The following is a 10,832-nucleotide window of genomic DNA, read 5'->3' as shown; positions in this document are numbered from 1 at the left end:
AGCATTGTGTCATTAGTTGTGGCACTGGATTTACAAATTAGGTTTCTGGAGTTGATTTGCAGGATAAAAAGCTGTATAACTAATTTGTAATGACTCATATATTTTTAACATAATAACGTTTTTAAAACGTTCCAATAACAACGTAAGGATAACGTTTATCAATGTCATATAACGTTGGCACAACGTTATAATAACGTTACAGCAAGAACGTTTTTTGATAACTTTCAGGTAACTTTGAGAACGTTCCCTGTTAGCTGTTTTAAAGTGTTTGCACGCAATAGGGGATTATCACGCTTCCGGGTTTAATGGGCGGGATTTTTCAACTTTGTGCATGTCCACTTCCGGCGCAGTTCAACAATGGCTGAAACGAAGGCTAGATGTCACTGCTCTGTTCCACTTTGTCAATCAAACAAACAACGCCAACCTCATTCAAGTTTCCATGGATTTCCGACTGAACTGAGTCTAAGGAAGAAGTGGATTAAAGCTCTCGAAAAAGAAACCGTATCCCTTGTCCACTTTGGAGCGGGCTGTGATGGAGTGTTGTTCAGTTGGTCGATGTACGTCAGAAAAAGTTATTTTGGGTAAATTTACCAGGGATGCAGTCAGGGTGCTATTTGTGAAAAAAACAGAGGGGGGGATTTTTTGAAACATTTTTATTCAAACAAATAAATCATGAGAACATGAACTTCATCACTGCATGTGCAGGAATTGTAAAATCTTTTTTCTTATAACCTAAACTCATGAAGTAGGCTACGTTAGCCTAATGCAATATGTAAGGAATAATTGACGACAGGCCGTTGAATTATTATAAAAATAATGCACACCCGAGGTGGTAATGCGGTCGATCACGACGCGAAGCGGAGTGGCCGTTACACCTCGGGTGTGCATTATTTTTATAATAATTCAACGGTCTGGAGTCAATTATTCCGCTTATACTACAGTTACCACACCTCGAAATATTGTTCAGATGATGTATTTCAAGACGTTTGTAAAGTCTTTGTCATTAAAACGCTCTTGTATGTAGGACTAATTCCTTGCGCATCTAAACCCATGCTCCGTTGCTAATTCCAAAACGTCATTTTAGAGTTAGTAACGGAGGTTTGAGCCGCTGATAGCAGAGTAATGCTGGACACACTTAACGACTAGAGACATTCTCTGACTGTGAATGCAGCAGATTTTAAACACCGCTGTGAACCGACTGAACGCGCTGAAAACGCGTGCATGATTAGTCATGACTCATAAGTATCAAATTACATTCATAACCGGCCTTAGAGAGAAGCATGTGCGTCAATATTATTATTTATTTATTAATTCAATTCGTTTTAATTAAAGCTGCAGTCCGTCGTTTTTCCTCTTTGTCGCCATCTCTGTTAGAAATCTGCAATTGCAGTTATTCGCGGAATTATTAACTGTGCGTGGGTAGTAAATCGGCATGAAACAGCGCGGATGAATACTATGTATCGAGGGGAACCTGTCGCTGCCGCGTCGCTGTGGATACTGTACTGTCATCAGCAATCTCAGAGTATACTTTTTGAAAGGGTCAACATTAGAATTTTCATCAGAAAATGTCATCTGAACAAGTAAGTAACATTCACTTTTGTTCTGACCAAATTCGGGGGGTGGGGGAAGCATTGCAGTAGCTATATCATGCTGATTAAATCTAACAATTGCTTATATCACGTCAAAACGTGAAAAATATTTTTTTTTCTGTAGCCACTCTGAAGTCCGAAGTCTTTGGGTTTTACAACTGGTGAATCTCCAGTTGTCACTGGTGATTGTCGCTTTAAACTTTCGGGATCCGCCATACAAAGTGCTAAGCTAAATCTCCACCATCATCCACACACGCTAGCCGGGGACTCCTTCTCTATGTGTACAGAAGTGACGTAATGACGCAAAGACATGCTCGAAATTCCCGCGGAAATCCACCAGTACCACTGGAATTAAAATCATTATTACAAGCTTACCGTTTTGAATCGAGGTAAGGCAAGCAGATCGTTTTGAACACTGGCTGGTTAAGTTTTTTTTCAAAAATGTCTTTTTTTATATTTTTAAACCCAAAAAAGTGCCGGACTGCAGCTTTAATTTGTTCATTCTTTTTTTCTATTAGTGACAGACTAGAAGACTAAAAAAAGAAACACAAAGCCCTTTTAACAAGTATAGGCCTATCAATTTTATTTATTTGTTATATTATCTTCAATAATTACCAAAACCCGTGCAACAGGACTATCAATTTATTTAAATATTCAGTTTAATTTTTTATTGATTATATAGGACATTGAAAATTGCAGATCAAGCGCATGGGGCTGCAGTGTCTCTTGTTATGAATTGTATCCTATTGTCCGTTATTACAGTTGACCACGCGAAGTGATATGGAACTGTAATGAGGTCAAGACCTGCCTGGAACTACTTTAGCCGTGCGGTTCCCTGAATATAATTGCACACCTCAGAACGTTCGTCAACCAATCAGATTCAAGCATTCAACGGCCCTGTAGTATAATTTTTTCTAATCGCTTATCTTTCCCCACACACGAAACTGTGATCATGCAATAACGTTAACTTTACATCGCGATGCTGAGCTACAGTGAAATGATAGAAAAGATATTATCTGTGTTAGCAATTCGCGTGAACTGGACGCGCGAATGAGCCTCGCGTCTACCGCGCCGCAGGACCTCTATAGACGCGCTTAAACGCGTCTTTACATTGACTTAACTATAATCACTCGCGCCAGACACTCAAGAGTGAGTGAGTAATTATTTTAAAATAAAATTGACTAATCAAACCACGGATCCGTGATAAGTTTTGTGATCCGTCTCGCCAGTGTAGTAACACTATGATCACTCTGAGGGGAGGATAAATAGCATAAATAAAAAAAGGAAAAATATTTTTAACCTGTAATTACAAAACGAAACCGGTTGTTGTATTTTTAAAACGCAAAATTGAACACCAAAATTTTAATTTGAACGGTTTTTTTTATTACCTTTTGCCCCTTAATTAAACATTTAAAATATTCACAAATCAATATGGATTTTGTTGTTGTTGATTTATTTTTCTAAGACAAAATTAGAACCTGGAAATTATATTATTCCCGCAGTGCTGAATGAGAAGAGCCATATGGCTCTGGAACCACAGCCTACAGAAAGGTGATTTATAGGCTAATGATAATTAATGTGTCTGAAAAAATAACGAGGCATTTTAATTGTTTTTAATAAACTATTGTTTTCTAAATCAGTGTCGGCTAAAAACATATCTCCATCTCCGCTGTTAAGCAGATGCGCCGTTAGAGAGAAATGCACCTTTCATACGCATTACATAATCAGAAGGTATTACTTTCGATTCTCATTTGTTTGTTTTAAAGTGGACATTTCGAGCTTTAGCTACATAGGCTATATTTAGTTTCAGTTCTCGCGCTCCTGTTCACGGAGATCATGAAAGCGCACCTGATTGTTTTATTTTACAAAAGCACAACGTTTTCTTGATATTGCGAGTTTACACAAATAAAAGTAGTTGCGAATAATGTATTATTTTCTGTATGACCAGAAATGATAGAGTTGCCTATTTTAAATTGTTTCACTGTTGATAGGAAAATGCCCCCGCGCGTCCGTGCCATGCAGTGCGCGCTCACACTCCGCTCCACAAACTCTTGGATATGCGTCTTGTGTTTATTTGTGATAATCTTAGCCCTGTATTATTATGGTCTAACCCGCGCGGCTACTGACAGTAATGCAGCGCAATATGAAAGACTTCGTCTTAGGTTTAACAACCTATGAAAATAATAATGAACAATGAAACTAAAACGACATAGCCTAAGCTTAATTTAAAATGGCTTAGGAATATGCTATTTAGAGGTGGATAAACGCTATTTCAGAATTTTGGGAGGTGCGCAAACGGCGTTTACGTGCGTTTAGCCTCCACTACATCCCTGCCACCGGGGATAAAAATAATTAAACAGAGGCAGGGATACATTTAATTGACCAGAAAGGGGTAAATCCCACGGTAAATCGCACCCTGGATGCAGTATAAATAAACTTAAGGTCGTCCATCATGTACGCCAGAGTGATGAGTGATTCACCGGAAGTGGCAGTGCACAAAGATCACTGAATGCGGAAGTACTACGTATCAGCGTGATAATCCCCTACTTTAACAACCCACGAGGGCGCGCGCCCCCCGTGTCGCGCATTTTGGATTTTTAAACATTTGAATCAGAGTATTGCCACTCTCTTTTTAGACTCTTTAGAAAGTGTAAATTCAATTAGTGCCATAGAAAAAGATTTTTGTGATCAGGATATATTATTAGAAGAGGTAGCTGATGCCATAAAACATCTCAAATGTAACAAGTCACCTGGCAACGATGGCATTACAGCAGAATTCTACCAACATTTCTCAGATATTCTTTCCCCTTTTCTTTTGGAAGTATTTATTGAAAGTATAAAAAACCACAAACTTCCTCCCAGTATGACTCAAGGAGTAATTTCCCTCATTCCTAAACAGAACAAAGATTTGCTTTTTATTGACAATTGGCGCCCAATAAGTTTATTAAATAATGATTATAAGATTTTGGCTCACATACTTTCCAAAAGAATAAAACATGTGCTCGATTCTATAATAGATGAGTCTCAATCTGGATTCATTAGTAATAGACACATATCAAATAATATACGTTTAGTTTTAGATATCTTAGATTATTCTAGTCTAGTTTCTGATGATAGTTTTGTCCTTCTTTTGGACTTTTATAAAGCGTTCGACACTCTAGAGCATAGCTTTATTTTTCAGTGTCTTGAAAAATTTGGATTTGGAGATCTCCTCTGTAGTGCCATAAGAACTTTATACACAAATGGCAGTAGTTCTGTTATTCTAAATCATGGTGCAACCCATCGTTTTGAAATTTCAAGGGGAATAAGGCAGGGCTGCCCCATTTCACCTTATCTTTTTCTTCTCGCTGCTCAGCTTCTCTGTGCTCACATAAAAACCAGCAATCTGAAAGGAGTAGCTATAGCTGAACGAGAGGTGATTATCAGTCAGCTTGCTGATGACACAACCCTCTTTCTTAGGGATGCTATGCAGATCCCTTTGGCAATAAGTGAGTTTTTCTCCAAAGCCTCTGGTCTGCGCTTAAATGTTCAAAAATGTGAGCTTATGGCCATAAAAAACTGCAATGACTCCTTTATTCACGGTATTCCTGTGAAAGAGAAGGTTTGTTATTTAGGAATCTATATAGTGAAGGACCAAAAAGAAAGATGCACTTTTAATTTTCAACCCCTTACGGATAAAATTCAGAAAAGATTTAACCAGTGGCTACAAAGAGATCTCTCTTTGAGAGGCAGGGTACTTCTTACGAAGGCCTCTCAAGGCTTATTTATGCTGCTCAATCTGTTCATCACAGTAAAATCGGCAGTGTAAAAATTGCAGTGTTAAAAGTTATTAATTCCCAAAGAGTTAAATTAACAATCAACAATGTTAAAAAACACTCCTCTTCAGTGTAGTTACAAGTGTAATTTTATTTTTACACTGAAAGTGCAAAAAAAAAAGCGCCGAATTGTATTGACTCCGCCCCTCGATGACTGCTGTTTCGAAAGACGACGACGCCATTTTATCTTCATGCGACCGAGACGGTAGGTTGAATTGCTTTTTTCTTTCTAAAATAAAAAAGTAAATACACTTGTTAACATTTTTGGTAAAATATGGTGGTGAACACATTTAGAAATGATAAACTGCGCGTTTTTGTCAGGATTAAGGAAGCTCGTCAAGTTCATGAGATGCAGAGATGTAACGTTAACGTTACAGAAGGATGTGAAGGTTTCTCATGACGATTTGATTTCCTGGATGAAGGTGATTTAACGTTTAAAATACGTTTGTATTATAAATTATATTTGTATTACAAATATATTTTTAGCTCATTTCATTTTGGTTTGTTGACAGAAAGCCTTCCCGCCCTCAGTCGCGCCGAGGCCTCAACCGGTCTTACGACAAGCCTGGCACTAAAGTTGATGAGGAGGTCTGAAACAGCAGCAGCATTTGGGCCTCTTTTTTCTGCGCAGATGAGAGAATTCTTCAAATGGTAAGTTTATATTCGTTTTGTGTGTATAAAAGTGGCTGTGTTATACATGAACGCGTTAACGGTTCCGTTTTTGTGACGCATGCGCATTATTAACAGCTCGTTTAAGTATCTTGTAAATTAGCGCGCAGTGCAAACAACAAATGCACTTTTTTGTAGACTGAGGTGAGGGAGCGTTTAAAAACGTTTTATTCGCCCTATGTTTAAGTGAGAATTACATATCTGTATGTTTGTTCTTATCACTGAATATCATGTCGTCATATCTGCGTCAAGACACAAACATACGAACTTCCCATCAAGTTTTTTTTTTTTTTTTTAAACATTGTGAAAGTGCATTAAAGCTAATCTGTAAATCCATCTGTCTTTCAATTCAGTTTACAGGTAACATTTGCGTATGCACTGGCAGAGCATACAGGTACTTTAGCTTGAAATCAGTCTTTATCAATTCATACTGCATGTTATTTTGGGATAAATTATGTCCTAACTATTTATCTGTCTGCATTTTATTAATATGAATCTGTATGTTCTGTTCACATTATAAATACCATTAATAAATTATGAGTAAAATAAATTCTAAATGCGTATTAAAATCAAGTTAAATTTAAGATGCCTTATTACTCATTTAACTTATATAAATGTATTCAATAATCAGATTAAATACATATTTTGAATATAAATAATTTTACACCCATGCTTTATAGACATCTCTCAGCATAATCGAAATTAAGGGTAATCACAATTATTTTTACCTTATTTACAGCCCCAATTTAAATTGTTTTGCATTACTGAATTTTGGAAATATTAGCATCAACTGACATATTTTTTTCAAATCCTTTTTCAATAGATTTGGCCAAGAACCATCCAGTGTCAAGTGAAGGAAGCTCCTCTCATGAGATTGCTACAGAAACCAAGCAACAGAAATGAAGACGAAAGCAACAGAATGCTGAAGATGAATCCAGAATCGTGAGTGTCATTATATTTTATTCTATGTGCAGTACAAATTTTAATACATGACGAATTAACATGAAACATTTAAACCTAACTGGGCAACCACACAATGCCTTTGTTCAGACCTGAAATGTACATGTGCCTTGGGTGATTGATGTATCTTGATTGTCATAATTCATGATGACACATCAATCACTATGTCATTGTGTTAATTCAAGATATTAAACTGCAAAAAGTTAAAGGGTTAGTTGACACACAAGTGTAAAATTGTTGTAATTTCTCACCCTCATGTCATTCCAAACCCGAAAAGACTTTTGTTCATCTTCGAAACTCAAATAAATATATCAAGAATACTGCACGCAACTACCACTTTGACACTTCAAAAAGTTCATAAAGAGATCATAAAACGAACCCATATGAATTGAGCCGTTTAGTCCAAATTTTCTGAAGAGACTTGATCGCTTTTTGTGATGAATAAATTGAATTTAGACTTTTATTCACATATAAACATGAATCAACCAACATGAACAGAAGAAAAAGAAAATTTGGACTAAACTGCTTGGTTCATGGATTAGTTTTAAGATCTCTTTGTTAACTTTTTGAACCGTCAAAGTGGTAGTTGTGTAGCTGTCAATGGAGGGAAAGAAAGCTGTCAGATTTCATCAAAAATATCTTCATTTGTGTTTCAAAGACTAAAGAAAGTCTTGCGGGTTTGGTACGACATGAGGGTCAGTAAATTACTGAATTAAAATTTTTGGGTGAACTATCCCTTTAATAAAAAAATGTGGCCTAGACCTCATCAGAACAATCGAATCTCAATGCGGCTTGGGTGCGTTTACACCTGTACTTCGAGTTGTTCGCTTGTGCAAGATGAATGTTAATGCCAGGTGTGAACGGTGCTACTCTGTGACTACACAATCATCTGAACAGAATTGTTCCTGAGAGAGATATGGTTGTCATTATGCTATGTAACTGTTTGATTGTTTTTGTTTTGATTTTTGGTTAGAAGACCTCCGCTAAGTTCCTGGAAAGGCTTCTCCCAAGACCTTCAAGGACCTGATTGACTGCAGAATCTGCTGTGCAAGATGATGAAAATGATGATTCAGGTTAGACTATAGTTCAGAATAAGATTATCTATACACGTTCATGCATGAATGCATTTTGCTGAAGTTGTCACGTGTTATTTAGAATGGGGCAGCGATCTTGCATCAATTCGTCTCCTGCAAGAGACCTGGAAAGATGTCCTCATATCAAGCTGAACAACACCTTGTCGTCTCCAAAAAGGTACATTTGGACATTTCTGTCACACTGCCTATTGTCTGCCTCAAAATATTGCCATTTGTGTTGATTGTATTGTGGAAAACGAATATAAAGACGGCCAATTGGAGAGCTGACTTTGAGTGTTATTTTTGTCTTTGGCAGGGACCAGCATACAAGACCACCTTGACTGCATTGAAGAGACCACACAGCATACCTGCTCGCGGCCGGTGATGCTGATATGGCAATAAACTCAAATACTACTTCCTGTTCGCTGAATGGGACAAATAGGAACTGCATACATGGATGCTACACAACTGTTGACAAGTAGTTTTCTGCAATCTTGTTCAAATCTACCTGTCATATTTCTTCATGTCTAGGCAAATTAACATGATTTTATGTTTTTTCTTGACTTTTTTTTTTCTTGCAACTCCTCATGAATGTGATAATTTGACCTTTACACATCTGGCATATGTTATAAAGGAGCCACTTTGCCTATTTGTTAAATAAACTTTGGATTTATACATCTGTCTGAAGACTCTTGATTTTATCTTGTACATTAACACTATATAATAGTGTAAATAGTTTTTGCACTGAACAGAATACTTATAAATAACACTTATAGTGTAATCCAATAGTGTAAATCCAATGGAATTAAATCAACACCAGGGGTGTTAAAAACCCCAAGTGTAAAACTTAAACAACAATTTAAGTGTAACACTTTACACTCGAAGTGTAATTTTTCTACACTGTAAGGTGCTATATTAACACTGTAAATTCAACACTACAAACGGTGTACTTTTTACTCTAGATAGATTGGGACCATATATGATCCGGAGCAGTGTTAAAATTAACACTTTAAGTGTTAATTTGACACTGCGTTTTTTACTGGAGTCAAAGCCCGGTAAAAATATTGACCAGATAATCTTTAAGTTTTTGTGGAAAAACTCAATTCATTATATTAGAAAATCGGTTGTAATGAATATTAATGAAAAGGGTGGTCTTAATATTTTGGATTTTAGTACTTTAAACTATACCTTTAAAATTAATTGGTTGAAACAGTTTAGAAAGAACCCAGCGTCTTTATGGAACTTTATTCCTAATTATATATTTTCTCAGTTTGGTGGTCTGGATTTTCTTTTGCTGTGTAACTACAAAATTGAAAAATTACCAGCAATATTATCTGCTTTTCATAGGCAGTCTCTTTTGGCTTGGTCTTTGATATTCAAGCACAACTTTTCACCTCATAAATATTTTATTTGGAATAACTGTAATATTTTATACAAGAATAAATCTATATTTTTTCAGAATTGGTTTGATAAAAATATCTTGTTAGTCAGTCAATTAATTAATTCTCAAGGATGGTTGTTTTCATATAAGGAATTTCTAGATCATTTTCAATTTCCTGTTTCTCCCAAAGAATTTTCAATAGTTATGGGTTCAATCCCATCAGGTGCTCTTGCTTTATTGAGAGGAACTCAATCTCTACTTCCAGTCTCTTTGAGTTTGGTCAATACTTCTGTTGGCAAATTGTGCTTTGCTTTTCCTTATAAAAACAATAATAGATCAGTCCGTTCACTATTTCAGCAAGACATTGTTACTTTACCGCCTGTGACCGCTTACTGGAATAATGCAGTTGGTAACATATGTTGGAAAAAAGTGTGGACACTTCCACATCTCTTTTTTTTAACCAATAAAGTAAAAGAGATTTCTTTTCAAATAATTCATAGATGCTACCCTGCAAATCAATACATGAAAAAGTTCAAAAAGGATATTTCCTCCAGTTGCTCCTTCTGTGACAACTCTGACGAAACTGTAGTTCATCTTTTTTGGTATTGTCCATTTACGAAAATATTTTGGCAAGATGTTTTAGGTTTTATTAGGTCTGAAATCTATAATGAATGTGTGTTGTATTGGAAGGATGTGGTCCTAGGCTTTGTTGATTTTGACCAATCTAAAAAAGGTAATTTTTATGTGATTAATCTGATCTTGTTACTAGCAAAATTCCATATACATAAATCTAAATATCTAAATGGTAAACCTCTCTTTCTTATATTTGTGAAAGAACTTAAAAAATACCTTGTTTCAATTAAGTTGTCTGAGAACAAAAAAGCTTTAAAAACATTATCTGTTTGTAAATCTTTTCCTTTCTTCTGTGACATGTAGTTCTCGTAATTTGTTAGTTTAATCTTGTATTATTTCCCCCATTGGTTTATTTTGTGTTTTTGTTTGTTTTTGTATTCTGTTGTTTTTTGTTATTACTTGTGTATTGTTTTAAGCAAAAAAAAAAAAAAAAAAAAAAAATTTTTATCAGAGTAGGAAGCAAAAAAAAAAAGAAGAAGAAGAAAAAAGAGAGAGGCCGTTTCTCAATACCAAGTACGCAAACTTCGGACTTGCGTCCTTGGTAGTTCAGACTTGCCAAGTTCGACTTAGGAGAACGAACTCCCGAGGACGAGAGGACGCAAGTCCGGTATTCTGCAAATGGGACAGCGGCGTTCTTGATCGCGTCACTCAGCACACTCTGGCTACTCCGGTTATCTCTTTATGTATATTTTAGACAACAAAAACGAAATAT

At 36.0% G+C, this 10,832-nt stretch overlaps 1 long non-coding RNA gene across 7 annotated transcripts; it reads left to right on the top strand.

Moving 5' to 3' along the window:
* Window positions 1-5,510: 5,510 nt before the first annotated feature.
* Window positions 5,511-8,781, top strand: LOC306997243. Of its 7 annotated transcripts, XR_013797321.1 has the most exons (8): window positions 5,616-5,826; window positions 5,917-6,055; window positions 6,427-6,467; window positions 6,754-6,781; window positions 6,897-7,015; window positions 8,007-8,106; window positions 8,189-8,284; window positions 8,423-8,781. It is a non-coding gene; the product is annotated as an uncharacterized lncRNA (long non-coding RNA). The 7 variants fall into 7 exon arrangements; XR_013797318.1 differs by adding an exon at window positions 5,511-5,609 and having other exon boundaries at window positions 5,726-5,826; window positions 6,427-7,015; XR_013797320.1 differs by lacking the exon at window positions 6,754-6,781.
* The last annotated feature ends 2,051 nt before the right edge of the window (window positions 8,782-10,832 follow it).

The sequence above is a fragment of the Phoxinus phoxinus genome (assembly GCF_949152265.1).
Source record: "Phoxinus phoxinus genome assembly, chromosome: 4".
In the NCBI taxonomy this organism is placed as follows: Eukaryota; Metazoa; Chordata; class Actinopteri; order Cypriniformes; family Leuciscidae; genus Phoxinus; species Phoxinus phoxinus.
The sequence above is the reverse complement of the archived record's forward strand: the minus strand, read 5'-3'. Positions and strand labels throughout refer to the sequence as shown.